Below are 21,838 nucleotides of genomic sequence, written 5' to 3'. Positions count from 1 at the left end.
GGAGTGACAAAGATGACCAACGACCCCCACAATCCGCCCTTTTGTGTTGGCCATGTGCCTAAGTTTTTTGTTCATTGTTGATTTTCACTGTATTTTTAACATGAATAAAGGATTTAATATCTCAAAGTGTAGTATCTGTTTTTACTACATGCTGTACTTATTGTGATATAAAGAGGGGGATCATTTTTCTGTATTAATTTAATGTAAAATGGTCACCCACTTTACAATCAGTCAGTCTCAAAGCCATTCAAGTCATTGTCTAGATCATTCAAGTTGTTTTTGAAGGATTCCAGTTATTTTTTAAGCATTCAAGTCATTCTTAATGTCATTCAATTCATCCTTAAGTTCATTAAAGTCATTCTAATCATTTACTTTTTATTTAAGTCATTTCAGCCCATTTTTCGGTCATTTTAGTTTATCTTTAAGAATTTCATGTCAATACTACATTCACGCATTCATTCATTACACGAGAGTTCGTTGCTAATGGGTATCGGCCTTGTTTTTACTTCCAAGAACATTACAAAAATATTATATTTGCATGCAAATCTCTCAGTTTCTTTCGTTTTTATTTTTTTACATAATTTTTTTAAAGGAATTTAAGGTTAGGATTAATACTAAACAGCGCCGTGTATATCTTTTAGTATATTATATATTAAGATTCTCGAATTTAAGAAGAAAAAAAAATTATTTTTCTATTACAAGAATGACCACACTCTCAAGAACGTCAGTAAGCAATGCTGAGACAAGGGAAGCACAGGGTGAAACGATAAAATTATCGCTCTAGAAAAGACGACATGATTCCATTTCCGTTTGATGAAAACTGGTTTTCTTTTTGTTGCAGACCATCTACTAATTGACCAATGGTGTACAAATCCCCCAGAGCGTTAGGAGCCTTCTATCATATCTGAGAGTGACAATGTTCAATGAGCGAGATTGGAGATGCACCGCTGTACAACCCATGCTCACTACCGATCCAAGTTATGACAACAGGACCATTGCCAGCACCCTTAAAATGCAAACCTGAACGGTTCAACGTTTGAGGACACAGCTTAATGAAGTTTCGGTGATGGCCTTTGGTATGGTTTCAAGTTAGGGACACATCATGCCACCTCACATCTTCAAAGTCAGCTTAAAAGTCAACATGAAAGGATAACTGGATTTACTGAAGAGTGTGGTGACCCTTTGGCCGCTGGTAGACCCTGGGTGTGACAGCAGGGCTCAGCGCCAGTGCACAAGTCCAAAGAGACCTAGTCATGGCTTCATACTTTGTATCACTAGGCCCCTCTCCCTTGATCTTAACCCACTGGACTATTTCCTTTGGTTATACGTCGAGAAGATCACCAACATACCCTCCCATAACACCAAAGCAAGCCTGATTGCCACCACACGCTAATTAGTTGCCGAGCACATGCCGGTGCTTGTGGAAAAGGCATGGTCTCAGTTCCGGACCTGTATCGAGGCGGTGATTGAGACTGAAGGTGGCTACATTGAATAGATGTCAGCTCTACTACATAATGAAGTTACTTTTATTGATTTTCTCGATAAAGTTTTAAAATTAAGCTGTAGTGTTGTTTTCTTTAGGGCGACAACTTTATCGTTCCACCCTCCATTTCATTTTTCTGTTTGTAAATTTCCGATGGCCTCGGCCCCCGTAGATGATTTAACCATGTTATTTAATAATAACGTTGCCCTCACAGACATAAACCTCTACCCAAAAAAGCAGCATTATACCTAACATTTTCCCTATTTACAATGACTGCCCACGGAACAGAGTTAGACACCAGGGTCGTTTTTTAATGTGAAGAAAAAGAATGAAAATAAAAATTGTCTCAGTCGTGAAGGATTTCTCCTCCACTGACAGAGAACAAGAAATTGAAGTGCAGCATCTGAAGAACGGATACTACACTTTGATCTTGACCTGAAGGCCAAGAACATGGTATTTATTTGCTTCCCCACTGAGCAAATTAGGCACAAGTCCGTTTTTTAATGGGGAGAGATTGGGAAATGGAGACCAGTTCCCCGGGGAGTAGGGGGGGCTGGATAGTGACAATTGGTATGAAGGGTTTCCCCTACATTGACAACTAACTGATTGCCACAAGGGCAATGGTCTTATATGTGAGGTTGCCCCCACATATGGTCTTTGATTGCAGTATCTGCCGGAACAGAGACTACATTTTGATCCTGGTCCGAAAGCCAAGAACATGGGGGGTATTTATTTGCTCCTCCACCGAGCAAATTACGCACAAGGCCGATTTTTACTATGAGGAGTGAAGGGGAAATGGGGACCAACTCCCTGAGGAGTAGGGGAGCTGGATAGTGACAATTGGTATGAACGGTTTCCCCTACATTGACCAAGGTTTTATATATGGGGTCGCCCCCACATATGGTCTTCGCTTGCAGTATCTGCCAGAACAGATACTACACTTTGATCCCGGCCCGAAGGCCAAGAAAAACCTCGAAGGCCAAGAACATTGTTGATGAATTTTAATTCAATTTTTATAATAGATTTTCTCTTGAGATGATTGAAGTTGAAACTTATATATTATATATTAAGATGCTCGAATTTAAGAAGAAAAAAAAAAAGAACGTGTTTTCGTCCGTTAGAGTAGGATTATCTCGCTCAAGAATCCTTTTCATTCATTGCTTGAAGGAATCCTCTCTGTGTTCAGCTGTTAATTATCTTGAGCACCATACCCAAGAACAATAGCGAGAAAGACCCGAAGCAAAATACATTCTATACAAGAGACAGAAAGCTGTTAATTTCGTTGAACACAATAGAGAAATCACCATTCGCAATTTCAGCCACATAATAAATACGGTATCGATTTTTTTTTTTTTTTTTTTGAAATTTTACTTAATCTCGTGAAGGAGAAAGTGTATTGATCGACTGTATACTTTTTTTGTTTTGTTTTGTCTTGCAACATATCCACCATTTTCGAATTATTTAATTCTGAATCAACGCATTTTGATAAAGGTGTTTGTGCTTCAAATTATTATCATATATATATGGCAATTATGCTACACAGAATATTGCACGTTTCATTCTCGTGAGAATTCGTCAGAATGAAACGTGAAATATTCTGCGTAACTTAATTGCCATAAATATTTTCATAACTTACTATCTAGCTCTACTTATGTATTGAGCACTGTTGAAGTATATATGTTTAAGTATATATATATATGTATATATATATATATATATATATATATATATACACTTCAATATATATATATATATGCACACACACTTCAATATATATATATGTTGAAGTATGTATATATATATATATGTATGTATATATGATTACTTCCTTTAATCACAAATTAATATACGAAGATATAATTCCATGTGTAAATTTTCAGTATTTACTTCAACAGTGCTCAATACATAGGTGGAGCTAGATAGTAAGTTATCAATATATATAGCAATTAAGTTATGTTAAGTTATGCAGAATATTCCACGTTTCATTCTGACGAATTCTCACGAGAATGAAACACACAATATTCTGTGTAGCTTAATTGCCATATATTCATAACTTATATATATATATATATATGATAATAATTTGAAGCACGAACACCTTTATCAAAATGCGTTATATATATATACAGGGACGTTCAGAGTAAGGTGGTAGTGGTGCCCAAGCACCTGCCCCTATTACTCCTGTTTTAAAAATGTTGCTTCCAGATGAATCTATTATAGGCTTGTGCCCTATTTTTACTATATTTTTGCCGTTTTTTTTTTTAATTTCTTTTTTTACTTGAACACCTGCCCTGAGAAAATTCTTTGCGCGTCATTGTATCTATATATAATAAATCTCAACGTCTGCTGATGTGAGGCTATCGGTACAGAAATAAGCTCCTAGATGGTTCACTATTATACTAAACTGATCATATACAATGATAGAAGAGATATCAAGGATCTTAAATGGATGTGATAAAATGGGTCTGTCGGGTGGGGGAGGTGACTGACATGCACGCTCACCCCGTTTTGCATAGAGGTACAAAATTTGTCAGGATGGGGACGTGGAAGTTTTGATGGGTTACACCGCTCATTTTTAGCAACGGTGTGGAGCCCCATAGGGTTCATTTATAACTGGAAACCCTGTTCATACTCACATTGTTTGATGTATACCCATAGAGTTGCCAAATACGGCAGGATAATCCACGATGGAGTGGGTGTAAGTTTTGACTGGTTACACCGCTCACCCTCACCAACAGGGATGGAGCCCCAGTAGTGTCACTTACAACAGAGAACCCTATGCACGCTTACACAGTTTGATGTAGAGCTACTGAACTTTTCATGATTTACGAGTTACATCGCTCAATCCCACTGTCAGAGGTGGGGCCCCATCGAGAACCCTATTAGTGTTCATATGTCAATAAAAATTTCCACTACTGCTCTTTCATGTTCCTTTGAGGAATTGTCCCCCACCCCACAAAGATAGTCTGAGCAATGCTGTGTCTGTCGGTATGTCTGTCTACAGGATGATGTAATAAAGTTCAACGTTTGTCTGTCTGTCTGTTTGTACATCTATAAGACGAAAAGGAATATAAGATACAAAATGGGTGTAGAAAATAAATATCAGTTATAAAATAATTTAAAAGTTATTTATTATATTATATAAATCAGTTCATTTTTAAGGCTCTTTTTGAATCCAGTCAATGACCGTACTTCTGCTAGTATATATATATTTACAGCAACTTTATTAGCGAAGTTAAACACCATGTATATTTTAAAAAAAAACAGATAAAACGAATTCCTTTTATTTTAGCCTGACGATTCCCAACGATGATAAAAGGTAGAAAAGTATGTAGCTTAATTCCCATATAATTTCAATCTTACTACTTAACTCTATTCACGTATAATGTACTATTGAAGAAATACTGAAATTATTACTGAAAATTGATGCATAAACTATATCAACTTATAACATGTGGATACAAAAAATCCTAACAGCATATATGCTCTGAAGCAAGAAATAATACTTCATTGAGCTTGTTTTTTCATTGTTATAACTTGGATGATATTATAAGGGAGATATAACAAAGATATGTTTTTATATTAATTCAAGAATATGTCCACATACACATATTTCTATCTACTACTTTATAAAAGATACTTTGTCTGTGTGTGTGAGAGAGTTAAATCCCTATGGACTCCAAAACGGCGAGACTGATTTTTTATGAAAATTCACACAAAGGTACTTATATGACTGGCAGTGTTCTTATATAAGTTTTGTATTGGAATGTCTTTGATAAGTATCGATAATCAAAATAATTTGATGAAAGAAAGAACAGGCGATTTTGACCAAAGTTAACACCTTACACCGCCTAACATCACAAGTGCATTTGAAAATTTTTATTACCACACGAGTCGAAAGGCCCGACTTATAAAATTAACAGTAGGTTTTTTGATATGACAGGGGCGCGTTCAGAATGAATGTTTTTGTTTAGAGTACAATTGAAGCGTGATAATTGAAGCTACCATATCTGGGCAGGAGCTGCTAAAAACAGCCTATCCTGCCTTGACAGAGTACAAAATAGACTTCGTGGCTTAGTGGGGGATGCCCTTTTCTCTTCCCTGCAACCTCTCTCCCACAGAAGAGACATTGCGAGCCTGTCTTTGTTTTACTGTTATTTCCATGGCAAGTGCTCGTCTGAGCTCCAATCTCTGGTCCCCCCCCCTCGCCAATCTTTTACAAAAAACACCCGTCTAGCTGAAGCCACTGTCAAAAATTTTCCCCACTCTCTATCTGTACCTAAATCAAAACGTAGATTCCATGAACACAGCTTCTTTCTTAGAACAGCATGCCAGTGGAACTCTGCTCCGTCTGCCTGTTTCCCACCTGACTACAACTTGGATGTCTTTAAATCCAACGTAAACAAATTCCTGATGAACCACCCCCTTAAGTAGACACTTTATGAAATCTCAACACTAACGTACAACGTACTGTACATGCAATAACCCTTATCCCTGAGTGGCTTCCGGGCCTTGATAAGTGGTGACCTCATTGTAAAAAAAAAAAAAATAAAAAAAGATAATTGACCTTTGCATTTTAAACTTTTATTCAAGCCATTATATATAAAAACGTTTTTTTATTTTATTTCATAAAATCAACAATAGGTTTTCCACAGTGCAATGTAGACTAGAATGTATAGTGGACTAAGTTACTTTGGGGAGACATGTGAAGCTTCCTACTGGTACACCACGAGGAGTCCCCAACTAGAGCAGGCAATAAAGAGATTTGATTGAAAAAATGGTCGATTTCACCGATCTCGATGACAATAAGAGTGAGAAACATTCATTAACCCTCATTCAATCCCGGGCAACATCAGGTTTCCCTGATAGTACATAACTGGTATTTAACAACTCTGACTCAGAGAGGTGTGGTTGGCGATTGCGCAACTCTTGCCACAAGCACCCTTATGGTGAGTATTCATAGTCTGCCAAGACTGAAGGAAGCTACCATAACTATAATATCTATATTTTTATAAAGTAATAGGGTTCGTGTGTTTCTGTCTGTGTGTACAGCTCTCCATCATCAACGAAATATAAAGGAGGTAAGAGGGTAGATCTCTCCTGGTAGAGAAACATTAGAACCCATTTTAGGATGTTTCTGTTATAGGAGACATAAGAATCTATGCCTAATTTCTTTATATACTATTCTACAAACCACCCCCATATCGAATGACTTATGCTCATTTGCATATCACATTATATTAAATCTCTTTAACTAATTACCTCGACCTTATTACATATTGGAAATATTCTAATCATTTCAACTGTACTATTTACAAAATCTATTTAACATTTAATCTATCTATCTATATATCACATTATATTAAATTTCTTTAACTAATTACCTCGACCTATATATATCTATAAAAACAGAGATGTGTGTGCCACAGACGATTTCTGATTGGTTAATCCAATAATCACATCTCCTAAAAAACAATCATTTCTACGCTCTTACCTTTACCATAAAATATTATGGCTTTATTTATTGTCTATCTTGGAAGGGTTTAATTTTTAAATAACTTATTTACAAATTAAAAAAATACGAAACTATTATACGAAACTAAACTACACGAAACGCGCACACACGCACACACGCACACACGCACGTTCACTACCGTCACGTTGTTATGGCAACCAAACCCGCTGACTTACATAAACAGTAAACACACACAGTAAATGTGATTTTCTTCATTTTCTCATTTCACTCGTGGTCTTAAATTCATTTCGGGTTTGTATTACTGTACACATAGATTCGAATAAGTTGCCAAAAAAACAAATATATAACAAATAAATGTTATCAAAGGCAAGATAAATTACTTTTCTACCAAACTGGATATATTTTTCGTGTTTTTATTCAATTTAACATGTTTATTCAGTTCGAAAAGCATACAGTGTTTACCGATGTATTGGAAAATTCAAGATGGCGGCCGATTCTCTCTTTAACACGGTAAGTTTGGAAAAGGGTGTAATAAATAAAAAACCGGTTAAGATACTGTTAAAAACTCGCTCAATATATGTTACCGTGACATAGGTTGACATATATTCGGCGGGTTTTTAATAGTATTTTGTATAGTTTTTTATTTATAACACCTTTTCCCAAACTTACGGTGTTAAAGAATGTGTGAGACGCCATCTTGAATTTTCCAACACATCGGTAAACACTGTATTCTTTTCGAGCTGAATAAACATGTTAAATTGAATAAAAACACGAAAAATATATCCAGTTTTTATCGGTTTTTTACCTTCTCTGCAGAAGTACAAAAAAAAAACGGAAGGTACTTTTACAGAATGTTAAACTAACCCTAACCGATGTTTTATGTTTAGTTTAGGAAAAGTCAGAAGAAACAAAAGTCATTATTGCATGAAATATACGTATTTAGTTGAAGTATTGTTTATGTCAATTCTTTCGAAGAAATTTAGCAAGAATACCTGTAAACCAGGAAATCGGTAAAATGTCATCATGGATGAATACTTGTCTATTATAATTTCTACCCTTGACAAAAACTTAGCCATAACAAAAGAAATTTATTGTTCAGATTGTTTTTGAGATTGATTTCTAAAAAGATATTTTATAAATAAAATCGACTTTAAAATAAAAGACTTAAATTACAATAATTGAATTTAAACATTCTTATTTCAATATTTGGCACATAACACCTGCAAAAATGATCACAATGTCAGGATTTCATTTTATTTCAGAATCGATGGCAAATTGTGTAGATTGATATCTCATTATATTAAATACTAATATTTAACATTAGTTTATCATTTAAGCCGATAAAAAGCCCTTTTTTTTCCGAGTCATAAAAGGATTTGGAGTTTCCTAATCAACCTTTCGGGTGCAGTTGCACGCTCTCAAAATAACTAAAGTGTTGGCTTTAAAAAAATTGGTTCATTAAAACTAAACAGGTTTAGTTTTAATAAAATTTTTTTTTTTTTAAATCGCTTTGGTAATTAGATATGTCGTCGCTGAATAAAACCGCTAACGAGTTGAATGATTACGACATAAAATTAAACTCGGGTTCCTGAAACGGAAACTTCGTTTGTTTTTGTTTTTTTCTTATCATTATATTTACATTGTTATTTTGTTTTCATTTTCAATCATTCGAACAGTTTTCTTTTTCAAGTAATCCAAGTTACAAAATTCCCACTGTTTACTATGCTAAAATCACAATGACTAATGTATACCTATTAACCCTTATCCTTGAGTGGCCTCTGGGCCTTAATAAGTGGTGACACCCATGTAAAAAAAAAAATCACTCGAACAGTTTTCTTTTTATAATGTACAGTTTTAAAAGTTTAAAAACTATATAGTTTTTACTTCAGGAAAATTAATGGGTCAGTTTTTACGATGTGCCCTGTTAAAATACTGTTAAAAACTCGCTCAATATATGTTACCGTGACATAGGTTGACATATATTCGGCGGGGTTTTAATAGTATTTTGTATAGTTTTTTTTATTTATAACACCTTTTCCCAAACTTACGGTGTTAAAGAGGGTGTGAGACGCCATCTTGAATTTTCCAACACATCGGTAAACACTGTATGTTTTTCGAGCTGAATAAATATATTACATTGAATAAAAACACAAAAAATATATCCAGTTAGGTAGAAAAGTAACTTATCTTGCCTTTGATAACATTTATTTATATATTTGTTTTTGACTATTTTTTCGAATCTATGTGTACAGTAATACAAACCCACGATATGAATACTCACGTTGTTATATATATATATATATATATATATATATATATATATATATATATATATATATATATATATATATATATATATATATATATATAAATGAGATTATAACAGTTAAACATTTTTAAAACACACACACATATTTTTCAAAGTGATCAGAAATCGTATAAAAGTAAAAAGGGTAAATTTTTACTTACTTTCCAACTTAATCACCTTTAACGTGACTTTTACAGTTTTTTTTTAAAATGGAATTCATTTACCGATACAAAAGAAATGATAAGTAAATAAATCCATAAATAAATATTATAAATGGTTTATTTTAATACTTGCCAGGATGCGGAGGAAAATGAATGAAGGGGGAGGGGAATAAAATAAAAACATTTTGGAAACAGAGTAAGTTTGAAAGAATTGCTTTGCACAGAAAGAAATTAATGAAAAAATAAAATTAAATTTCTTTTCTTTCTTGATTTTTTTTTTAGTTTTTTATGAAAAAGGAAGTCAAAATTAAGACTATAAAACCAATTTTTATTAAGAGCGAACCTCAGTCGTCAGGTCTGTAAAAAAGACGAGGAATAATAAATGTTTTCTAATACTAATTGTTTTTACTTATGTGTTCATTTGTCTCTTTGAAGTTCGTTTGTTTAATATATCGGTTTGCAATATAATTTGTCATTCTATCAGACTCAAATTTTAAATCTATATATCTATAAAAGTGAAAGTGTGTGTGTGTGTGTGTGTACATTTCCCTACGAAATAACTCTGTCAATTTTTAGTCTACAGACTCGAAATTTGATATACAGGGTACTGAGATTTGGAAAAATCTATGTGATCGGTTGTTAGCCAGAAATTTGGCAATTAAGGGGTCAAAGTTCAACGATTTGAGCTTTGAGAACTCTACCAAACTTCTCCGACAATTTTGGGTCTACACACTTGAAATTTTAGATATAGCTTCCGTGGACATGGATCTAACTTAATAACTTGATTTGAGCCCAAAACAATAAATTTTCAGGGGTCATAATAGGGGTCAAAGTTTAAAAAATTACCCCCTTTTCTTTGCTCAGCATACACCTCCAAACACCCGGGCAACGCCGGGCACCCATGCTAGTATATATATATATATATATATATATATATATATATATACCCCTATCTTGGGTTGAGCATATCGGGAAGTGATATACAAACTGCCATTAGCATATTAAGCGATACTCTTTGTGTAAACAAATCGAGCGGAGGCATTTGGACGATGTTAAAACATCGTTAATTCATGAACCACACAGCAGCAGCAGCAGTAGAGCATAATGGTAGGAGGCCTTGACTGTCATTTGGGTGGTTGGGTTTCGATCCTGGCTTGAGGCAGTTGCCTGTCTATCCACATAGTGAACTGTGAAACAGCGAAACAGTACTGTATGTGGATGAGTATATATATGTATAGTCATCCACATACAGTACTGTTTCGCTGTATATATTCATCCACATACAGTAATGTTTCACTACATTATATATATATATATATATATATATATATATATATATATATACTAGCAAAGATACCTGTGTTTTGTGCGGGACTTTGCTGTTTGCGGGCACCGTTGCAATAAGTGGATTTTGTAAGAGCAACTATTGTTTACGGTGTTTAAAATTTTTTTAACTAGTTCCCGAAGAGACTGAAATCCAACTATGAACTTTACCACAAATATGTTATGTTATATCAAAGTTGACACTTATATTGTTACACGTAAAAATTGAAACCATTACAAAGAATCACAATGGTTAACATTTTATTATCACAGCACATTTTTATCACCTTGGTGTGCATCATCCCTAGTTGGAGGAGTTTATGAAGATCTGCACCAAATATGACCTTGACAAATGGTGTGTATCATCCCTAGTTGAAGGAGTTTATGAAGATCTGCACCAAATATGACCTTAACCTTGACAAATGGTGTGCATCATCCCCAGTTGGAGGTGTTTATGAAGATCCGCACCAAATATGACCTTAACCTTGACAAATGGTGTGCATCATCCCTAGTTGGAGGAGTTTATGAAGATCTGCACCAAATATGACCTTAACCTTGACAAATGGTGTGCATCATCCCTAGTTGAAGGAGTTTATGAAGATCTGCACCAAATATGACCTTAACCTTGACAAATGGTGTGCATCATCCCTAGTTGAAGGAGTTTATGAAGATCTGCACCAAATATGACCTTAACCTTGAGAAATAGTGTGCATCATCCCTAGTTGGAGGAGTTTATGAAGATCCGCACCAAGTATGACCTTAACCTTGACAAATGGTGTGCATTATCCCTAGGTCGGAGACCATCATCATGTCAGGTTTGATCATGATCGGTCCAACTATACTATTTTATTCATAGCTGAACATTTTGCTAATTGCATTTCATTTCCTCTGATGATGTGAGCCATTATTGAAAATACATGGATTAAGGAAATAAATATAATTTTTCTTCATATATTCCTTGTTTCAAACAATAAATTCTTTACTTGAATATATTTGTATATATGTTTTAATCTACAGGCCTTAACTTTAATCATTACACTTATATATATATATATATTAGTGATGGGACGATTCCAGTATTTCTCCCGATTCCGATATAATTACCGATTCCAATTCCGATGATTCTTTATAAATCTCTAATTTTTTAACACTGCAGCTGTATTTTTCTAGGATTACTATAAAAACACACATGTCATTTTCCTAAATGTAAAAATATACTTGTGGGGGAAGATCTATTGATTTTAGCTTCACTAGTGGTTTAAAATCAATAAATATTTATTATTTTTTTCATTATTACCAGCAATGGAAGATTTTGCTTTAAACAAAATAAAAAAAATACAGACAATTAAAAGAATCATCTTGGCATCGAAAGATCGGAACAAATTTATCTGATACTGATTCCGATATCCTTAAATATTCTGATTTTTTTTATTCCTGCTTCCAATTAATCGTCTCAACACTAACATATATATATATATATATATATATATATTAATGACAAAAGACTATATTCCAAAGTTAATGATGCTGACCATCTTATACTTTATTCCTTTAATGCAGTTGACATTTACAATTCTTCATAGTATCTTTCAATTAGAATTAAAGAATTAAAGGAATAAATTATAAGATGGTCAACATCAATTACATTGAGCTTCTTAAATAAGGATAGGTATATATTATAGGAAAATATATTTCCACAGAAATATGTATGTATATATATATATATATAAGTACTTCATTTACTCACATAAAATTAATATACGAAAGTATAGATTTATGCGTAAACTTTAAGTATTTACTTCAAAAGTGCTCAATACATAGGTAGAGCTAGTTAGTAATTTATAAAATATATATGGCGATTAAGCTACACTGAATATTCTGCGTTTCATCCACTATAGGATTCGTGAGGCTTATGCGCGCATAAGCCTCACGAATCCGATAGTGGATGAAACGCAGAATAATCAGTGTAGCTTAATCGCCATATATATTTTATAAATTACTATATATATATATATATATATATATATATATATATATATATATATATATATAGTTAGTAATTTATATTATGTTTATGATGCTGTGAAAGCCACAGGATTTTTTTTTTAAAGTAAAAGCTGTTTTGATAGGCCCACACTTTTGTACGGAGGTCAGACTTTTGCATCTAATCTTTCCAAGTGGAATGAACGTGAAAGCGTGGCTAAATTAACTGTCAATAGCAGGCACCTGTTTGGCCTCAGCTTGATACTCGGCAATTCCTAACTGCCTATTCAAGCCGAGGCGTAGATATCTTAAGAGTTAAAAACGTACGACAGGCTGGTTCATTACTGTATGATTTGAATGGAAGGTTCAGTAGCGTTGCTAAAAAGGTGGCGGCCAAACGTTGCGCAGTTAAAGTAAGGCTGAAGTGGTCTGAGTTCAGGCAAGCTGAGAGGTTGTCAACTTTATAGATCTCTTCTAGGATCACACACACACACACACACACACACACACACACACACACACACAAATAATAATAAAAAAAACAAGAGCGTAGACAAATATCCCGTAATTTCCCTCAGAATATACTCATTCAATTCGATACTTTTTCACTCTTAAATTTAATTGCTTTATTTTAAACTAGCTTGGGTGCCCGGCGTTGCCCAGGTGTTTGGAGGTGTGTGTTAAGTAAAAAAAAAAAAAAAAAAAAAAAAAGTGGTAGTAGGTACGAAGGAGGAAAAGAAGGTGAAAAGAAAAAAGTGACGTCTTTGCTGTTGCGCCCATCGTTAACCCGGAAGTGTCAAGGGTTTAAATCTAAGTCTAATCAATCGAAAAGAGGGGATGCTTTTCGAAAATATCGGCGAAAAAAGCGAGCCTCCCTGTAGAAAAGTGCCCAGTTGAGAGTGAAGACATGAATGTTTTTGGCCAATTCTTCAATTCTTACTTTTAAAAAAGGGATGACAGATGAACTTATATATATGAGCGTGGATCAGAGGCTAAGGAATGAGGCCGGGGAGCTGTATATTTTGGTTTCGATTCGAGTTGATGGCACCCCGTAATATATATATATATATATATATTAATGAAATCAAAAGGATGTAGTGTTTACCTGATATGCGCAATCGTAAACTTCAATCTAATATATATATATATATATATATATATATATATATATATAATTTAATCCCAGCCGAATAAAAAAGCTCAATACACAACAGAGAGTAGCGCTTATAAGAAAATTTCAACTTACAGTTTTTCATTTTCTATCTCTTTATATATATATATATATATATATAATAGTTTTTATCTCACTACCATATATTAAGTTTAATACAGTAATCAATGGAGGATCGTAAATACGTAATCTACATGAATTCAAAATATCATATTTCAGCATATCTTACGATGATCATTAATTAGTATTTTTTGTCAGTTCTTTTAGGATTAACTATTGGCCTTATGGAGAAAGATGTATAAAAATAGAGTCGCAATGGTAAATTACCACACAAGATTAAAACTAAGACGAGTGGAATTTTCCAGTTAGAAGTCAAGTAAAGACTGTGTTTCGGTAGTGACGTCATTGGTACAGGAAACGGTTAATACGACGAGGCAAATAAGGCGATAGGATCTTTCTCTATTTTCTCCGAGGATTAGTTGAAAGGGAGAGAGAGAAGTAGTTTTGGATATATGTTGCCTACTCTGATGGGGGGTGGGGGTAAAACTAAAAGTGGCTTCTACCTTACGATTTAATCTGTAAGTTGTTGAATACATCTGTTAAAGGTAATACTTCGCCCTCTGCTCATTTTTGACTTGAGAGAGAGAGAAGTAGTTTTGGATATATGTTGCCTACTCTGATGGGGGGTGGGGGTAAAACTAAAAGTGGCTTCTTACGATTTAATCTGTAAGTTGTTGAATACATCTGTTAAAGGTAATACTTCGCCCTCTGCTCATTTTTGACTTGCTATTAAACAGCTGAAACATATCATCACACGTAATAGTCGGCGATGCTGTTGTTTTTTAATCGTGGTTTAGGATAACTAAGATTTACATTTGGTTTTGTAATTTATCGATTTTTTTTTTATCTGTAGTTTTAGAATACAGAGATGACCATGGAGATATAGATAAATTAGCAGTCATAGCATACATAAATAATCATCTATTTATAATATACTAGCCTACCCGTTGTGTCGACGTTGCCCGAAAAATGAGATAAAGTGACGAAATTGTAATACTACTATTATTATTACCAATAGTGTTAATGATAATAGAAATATTGAGAAACATATAATACAAATAATGAATATACTACAGATAGCAACACTCATAATGATACTAATAAAATTAACCATAGTGATAAAATAGTACCATTAACAAAGAAAAGAAATTAAATACGTAATAAAATGGTAATTTATGAAATAACAATAATTATAACATTAGTAAGAGTTAGACAAAAAATAATCGTTACAATAATTGTCACAGTAATATCAAAAATAGTAAAAATATCCAGGTATGCTTTACAATCCACAGAGATTTGAGAAAATAGTCAAAAATTCAAATATATATATATATATATGTTACCGTGACATACATTGTGTGGGTTTCTAACACTGTTTTATTTTATTTTTAAATAATTTTTAAGACTCCATATATTTAGGTGTCTATTCACGGCCATTTTCCTTGTTCTCACGTAACTCTCAACACTATCTGTTTTTTTTTTTATAATCGAATAAACGTTTTAGGGTGAGTAAAACCACTAAAATATTTTCCGGGTAGGTAGAAGAGTAACTTATATTGCATTTGATAAGATTTATTTGATATATATCTGAATGATAAACGATTTTTTAATATTTTTTCGAATCTCAGCGGATTGTAAAACATATTCAAATACCCAATATGATAAAGCCAGCAATGTTACTGTTAATACGTTTTAAACCAAACAGAAACCTTCGAAATCACAAAGTATGGCACTGCCACTGAAAGAATAAATTCTTGAATAATTTTCTGAAACTGAAGCATTTGTAAATAAGCGTAGTCAACAAAAAATAAAAACAAAAAAAGTAAAAAAGCACCGGATGATTGTTTTTCTTTTTTCATTTGATACTTGTAATAACTTGGTATCCAGGCGATTTCAATACTCACGGGGTCAGTCCCGAGTATCGTCAAAGAATCAAGTGTAAGTCTAGGACATGGCTGAACACTTTACGATTTCAAACCCACTTTCCTTTGTTGCAGAAATGTTTCAACTTTATTTTTTGGGGGGAGGGCTAAGACTGTTTTAATCCTAACTTAACCCTCCATGTCTGTTTTAAATCGTAAACTGGCTAGATTGGCTTTAGATTTTAAATGGATATTTAGGACTTCGTATGCAGAGGATTTCAATAATTATGTAGTCAGTCCGAAGAAAAAGGTAGGGTTGAAATTGTAAACTGCTTCAGCCATTTCCTGGACTTACTTTCAATCCCTTGACGAAATGGCTGAAGTAGTTCACCTTTTCTTTTTATACAGAATTTTTCAACTTTATTTATTTAATATTTATTTGTTTTATTTATTTGTTTATTTATTTGTTTTATTTTTATTTATTTATTTTATTTTTATTTATTTATTTGTTTTATTTTTATTTATTTGTTTATTTTTATTTATTTATTTGTTTTATTTTTATTTATTTGTTTATTTATTTGTTTTATTTTTATTTATTTGTTTTATTTTTATTTATTTATTTGTTTTATTTTTATTTATTTGTTTTATTTTTATTTATTTATTTGTTTTAGTTTTATTTATTTGTTTATTTATTTGTTTTATTTATTTTTATTTATTTTTATTTATTTGTTTTATTTTTATTTATTTATTTGTTTTATTTTTATTTATTTATTTGTTTTATTTTTATTTATTTATTTGTTTTATTTTTATTTATTTATTTTATTTTTATTTATTTATTTGTTTTATTTTTATTTATTTATTTGTTTTATTTTTATTTATTTATTTGTTTTATTTTTATTTATTTATTTGTTTTATTTTTATTTATTTATTTGTTTTATTTTTATTTATTTATTTATTTTATTTTTATTTATTTATATTTATTTTTTTTCTGGAGGGGCTAAAACTGTTTAAACTCTAATTAACCCTTTGTATGCTTTATGTCGTCTGCTTTTGTTTTTAAATATTTTTTGTGGCTTCAAATTGTAGACTGCCTCGGTTTTTTCCAGAATATCCCAATATTTGGGACAGATGCCATAAATAGTGAAAGCCTCGTACTTACACGTACTATTCAGTTTTTCATTTTTTTTTTTTTTTTTTTTTTTTTTTTTAAATGATCAACTCACCTGAATTGAAACAGTTTGGAACAAACTAAAATTGTATTGTTAAAATATATCCACGTGAAAAAATATTTTGTTTGTTATTTTAGAATTTAGAGGGTGGGATCAGTTCTGCGTATAAAGCTAACGTAAACTATTCTTTTTTAAGATATTTCGTGATTCACGCAAGACATTGGATAGCCGTTTGCAGGAATCCCCAGAGAGCGCTTTAATATTCCAGCGTATTTTCTTTGTACTATTATCCAAGACAATGCCACGCCCATCATAATATCATCCTGCAACACTTAAGTCTTAATAAAGAAAACAAAAATACTTTGCCCTTCGGGTGAAGCATATAAAAAGGGATTTATTGAAGCATTGGTAATCTATCCCCCTCCCCCCAAAACATAAGATTTCACATTTTTAGGAGATTACGTGTAAACACCCTGAGAAATTTGGCTATAGAAACAAAACAAAACAATAAGACTATTAGTTTAGAATTTAGAATGCGGGATCAGTTTTTCATATAAAGTTAAGGTAAAATAATCATCTATTTGTAGTTGTTTCCAACTGGATGTCGTGTTAATGGTAAATATTTAATTTCAATAAAAACACAATTTATATTTAAAAAATTGGCAAAAGGCCGAAATGGTCATGAGGAACTAATGTAACAGAGCGGCAGTGGCATTTCACATATGCAAATGACCAAGCCGTGGCATGAAGTTACGTCACAGCGGAGGACGAAAAGGGAAAGAAGTAGAGAGAAAAAAAGAAAGCGACCGGCAAGCACGTACTGACGTGAAATGAACGTGTGACATGTAGGCAACTAGAGAATTTGGAAACATGGGTAAGGGCGAGAGGGACTTTTGAAACAAAATGTAATCCGAAATTTCAAAAAAAAAAATTTTTTTTTAAAACGATTGGACAGTCGTATGCTGTGGAGCGAGCAGCAGAAAGAAAAGCAGAAATTAAAAAAAAAATCCACGTAACGACAACTGGAGTGAAGCAGACATCTTGAGGCGAGAGGAGAACAAGCACGTGTTCAACACGATAGTTTTGTTAACCACATATTGAATTGGGAGACGTTTAAAACAAGATACAGTGCGTTGGTTGAAAAGTACCGTGAATAAATGCCTTTTATATCAACTTTAAAAAAGCAGAGTCGAATTTCCATTTTTTTTTTTTTGTTCGTTTATGAATGTCTCTGCATGCAACGTGTGGGTTTAAGTAACAATGTAACGACCACAAATTTCGAAAAAGTTGTCACAAAACAAATGTATAACAAATAAATGTTATCAAAGGCAAGATAAGTTATTTTTCTACCAAATTGGATATATTTTTTGTGTTTTTATTCAATGTAACATGTTTATTCAGCTCGAAAAGCATACAGTGTTTACCGATGTAATGGAAAATTCAAAATGGCGCCCGAGTCTCTCTTTAACACGGTAAGTTTGGGAAAGCTGTTATAAATAATAAACTAGACAAAATACTGTTAGAAATTCGCTCAATATATGTTACCGTGACATAGGTTGACATATATTCAGTGTATTTTTAATAGTATTTCCTCTAGTTTGTTATTTATAACACCTTTTCCCAAACTTACCGTGTTAAAGAGAGTCGGGCGCCATTTTGAATTTTCCAATACATCGGTAAACACTGCATGTTTTTCGAGCTGAATAAACATGTTACATTGAATAAAAACACAAAAAATATATCCAATTTGGTAGAAAAATAACTTATCTTGCTTTTGATAACATTTATTTGTTATATATTCGTTTTTTAACAACTTTTTCGAATCTGTGTACAGTAATACAAACACCAAATTTCAAATAAGTGCTGTTGATGGGGAGCATGTAGTCGCGTCATAAGAAATGCTGTGAAATTACTGGTAAGTTGAGAGATGATAACCAGTTTGTATGTAAGAAATTTGGGTACTTGTACAGTATAATCAATACATTAAAAAATAAAAATATCGAGAAAGTACGTATCCATTTTGGACTGAAAATTAAAAAAAAAAAAAAAAAGAATTTCACTTAATTTGATCTAGTAGTTTTGGGGGGCTTTTTTTTACAGTAGAAAAACACGTTTTTATGAGAGCACATTGAAGTCAGCCATCTTTGAATTTTTTGAACACGCCATGGGGAGATAACTCAATTTAAAGCGCCGACACTCCCTCCCCATCTTTAATACCAGCTTTTCTTCCTAAAAATCGAAACTTTTGCTCGGTATCATAACAAATTGTTTTTTCGCTGTAAAGGAACAAAAAACTACTTGATGAAATTAAGTAATTTTTCTTTTTTTGGAGAACTTCGTTGCCAACGGATACGTGCAATATAACCTTTTTTTTTCTTCTTTTTTTCGATATTTTTATTTTTTAATGTCTTGATTAAACTGTGCAAGTACCGAAATGTGAAATAATGATGGATGACAATGGAACCAGATGAGAAAAAAGTATATTTGAATGGCAAGGCAATTATGATTGTTCAGATATTTGTACCACTGGAGCACGGGCAGGAGCTGGTGCTAGTCTAATTGCAAGAGGATAAAGTTCAGGGAACTTTTTCTATTACTAAATAAAAAAGAAAACGAGTCAGATTTCTTTACTTTGTTCCTTTGCAAGATTTGCGCACAACGTCGGATTCTGTGCTAAAATGTAACTGCAACGTTACACTAATACTATGCTAATATATATTCTAGGTAACAGGGACAGTAACGTAGGCACATTGTCTTTGTAATCGTATTTTTAGTGTAGACAACGAAACTGTTTATTGCTTTGCCCATACTAGCACTGCGAAATATTAATTTGCAATTAAAAAAAAATACAATTTTTTCATAAAAAGTTTGGCACAAGGCTAAAAAGAGGAGAAGAGCGGTTATGGTTAATTACGCTAACCTAACTAGTTCCTAAATTTATTCTTCTCACCAAGATACCCCACTTGCTCGGCTGAGCTCCATTCTATGGTACCCCCCTCGCCAAACTTTCACAAGAAACACCAGTCTAGCAGAAAACACTATCACTAATTTCCCCAACTCTTTATCTGTGCCTAAACCTAAGCGTAAATTCCATGAGCAAAGCTTCTTTCTTAGAACTGCACGCCTATGAAATTGTATTCCGTTTTTCTGCTTTCCAGCTGACTACAATATGGTTGTCTTCAAGTCTAACGTAAACAAGTTTTTGATGAACCGCTCCATATAAGTTAACAAAATTTACCGAATCTCCATTACTAACGGTTACTATATTGTCCAATTTCTACTGTACACCCTTTAACCCTTATCCTCGAGCGGCCTCTTGGCCTTGATAAGTGGTGATGTCTATGTAAAATAAAAAAACAAACTCACACTATACATCCTTTTTCACTCACAATGAAAAATTGAACCATGAGTAACCTGCTTAAAAAACAATCGGCGAGGGAAGGGGAAAGGTAATAAAAATTTTTAATACAAGATGAACACGAAGAAAAATAGTTTTACTAAAAGACGCCTCCTATTGCTATGGCAGATACACCGATTTGCCAGTAGAAAAAGCGATACGGAACCAAAAACTTTAGTACTTTCAAACTCCTCGGCTGAACGTTCACAGGGAATATGAGTGGGAACAGATTGAGAGCATGTTACTTACACCTGAAAGTATCCTGTACCTCTGTAAGGCAACCATTCGCCAAGTATTGTTGTCATATTTGGACTGGTGCATCTGCTATTAGTTTCTCGCTCCTGAACAGCATTCTAAGAAAAGAAAGTCGCCAACCTGATAGGTCCTGAACTGTCATCTAGGTTTCAGCCCCTGTCCTACAAGTATTTTAATGGTGGATGCTTTCACGAACTACAAACTCTTGTATCCTGTCGACATAAATACCCCCAATAAACTCGACAAGCAACAAAATCCCACCCCTACACAGTAGAGATCCCCAGATGTAAAAACGCCTTCTACTCTACTAGTTGCTTTACCAACTATACTGACATGAAGAAGTTCAAATGTAATGTGAACAAACATCTTGCTGCCAGACTCCCCATATAGCATCCGATAGTAGCCCCCTACATCAAAGTGACATTGTGCCTTGTTTGGAGTGAAAATGGAAGTAAAAAAAAGAAAAGTACACCACACCCTTCATTTCTCTGGCCGATCATGCGATCTGCCACCTAATTGGGGATTGTATGGGAAATTTAAAAAAAACTAACATTAGGATGAAAAAAAAAATAGGTATGTAATCAGAGAAGTTGATAAGAATACCGAATACCTGTGTAATGAAATTAAAATCTCGGACAAATTTCTAACCGTACCAATCCTAAGTACGGATGGGAACGGAACTCCCTTCCAAAAGAAATACTTTAAACTAAGATATAAACCGTCTGGCTAGAAAGTGTGTGATCATTTTACATAAAATTGATATGCTAAACTGAACCCCCACTACTACATAGCAGTTGTCTACGAGGTGTATAAATTTTTATGTACATCTGCAGACAACCTAGTTTGTCTTCGACGTCTCATCAAGTCCACCTGAAAGCCTAGACTCATTAAAATGGTAAATTTAATAGTTTAAATAGGATAATTAGAAAACAGAGAAATATTAAACATGGGGTAATGCGTCAGAGAGAGAGAGATAGAGAGAGAGAGATGGCGTCGACCTCACATTATCTTATTAACATCATGTACCTGCCATTAAGGGGGGTTTTTTTTGTGTGTGTGTGTGTGTGTGTGTGAGGGCGACGTTTACGTGTTTGCTCAACTTGAGTTACTGTCCGGAACAAGAAAAAATTTCCTTTCTCTGAAAATTCCATGATTTCGTCACTTCCGTTCGCTAAGGTCAGTATTAATCT

At 33.2% G+C, this 21,838-nt stretch overlaps 1 protein-coding gene across 1 annotated transcript in view; it reads right to left on the bottom strand.

The window, feature by feature from the left end:
• The window catches only part of LOC145291944 (protein lev-9-like), a 1,240,163-nt gene that overhangs the window by 37,551 nt on the left and 1,180,774 nt on the right, over positions 1–21,838 (bottom strand). The window lies entirely within an intron of this gene.

This window comes from Euprymna scolopes, chromosome 13 (genome assembly GCF_053919585.1).
Source record: "Euprymna scolopes isolate OS-2025 chromosome 13, ASM5391958v1, whole genome shotgun sequence".
In the NCBI taxonomy this organism is placed as follows: Eukaryota; Metazoa; Mollusca; class Cephalopoda; order Sepiida; family Sepiolidae; genus Euprymna; species Euprymna scolopes.
This window is presented reverse-complemented; position numbering and strand designations above follow the sequence as displayed.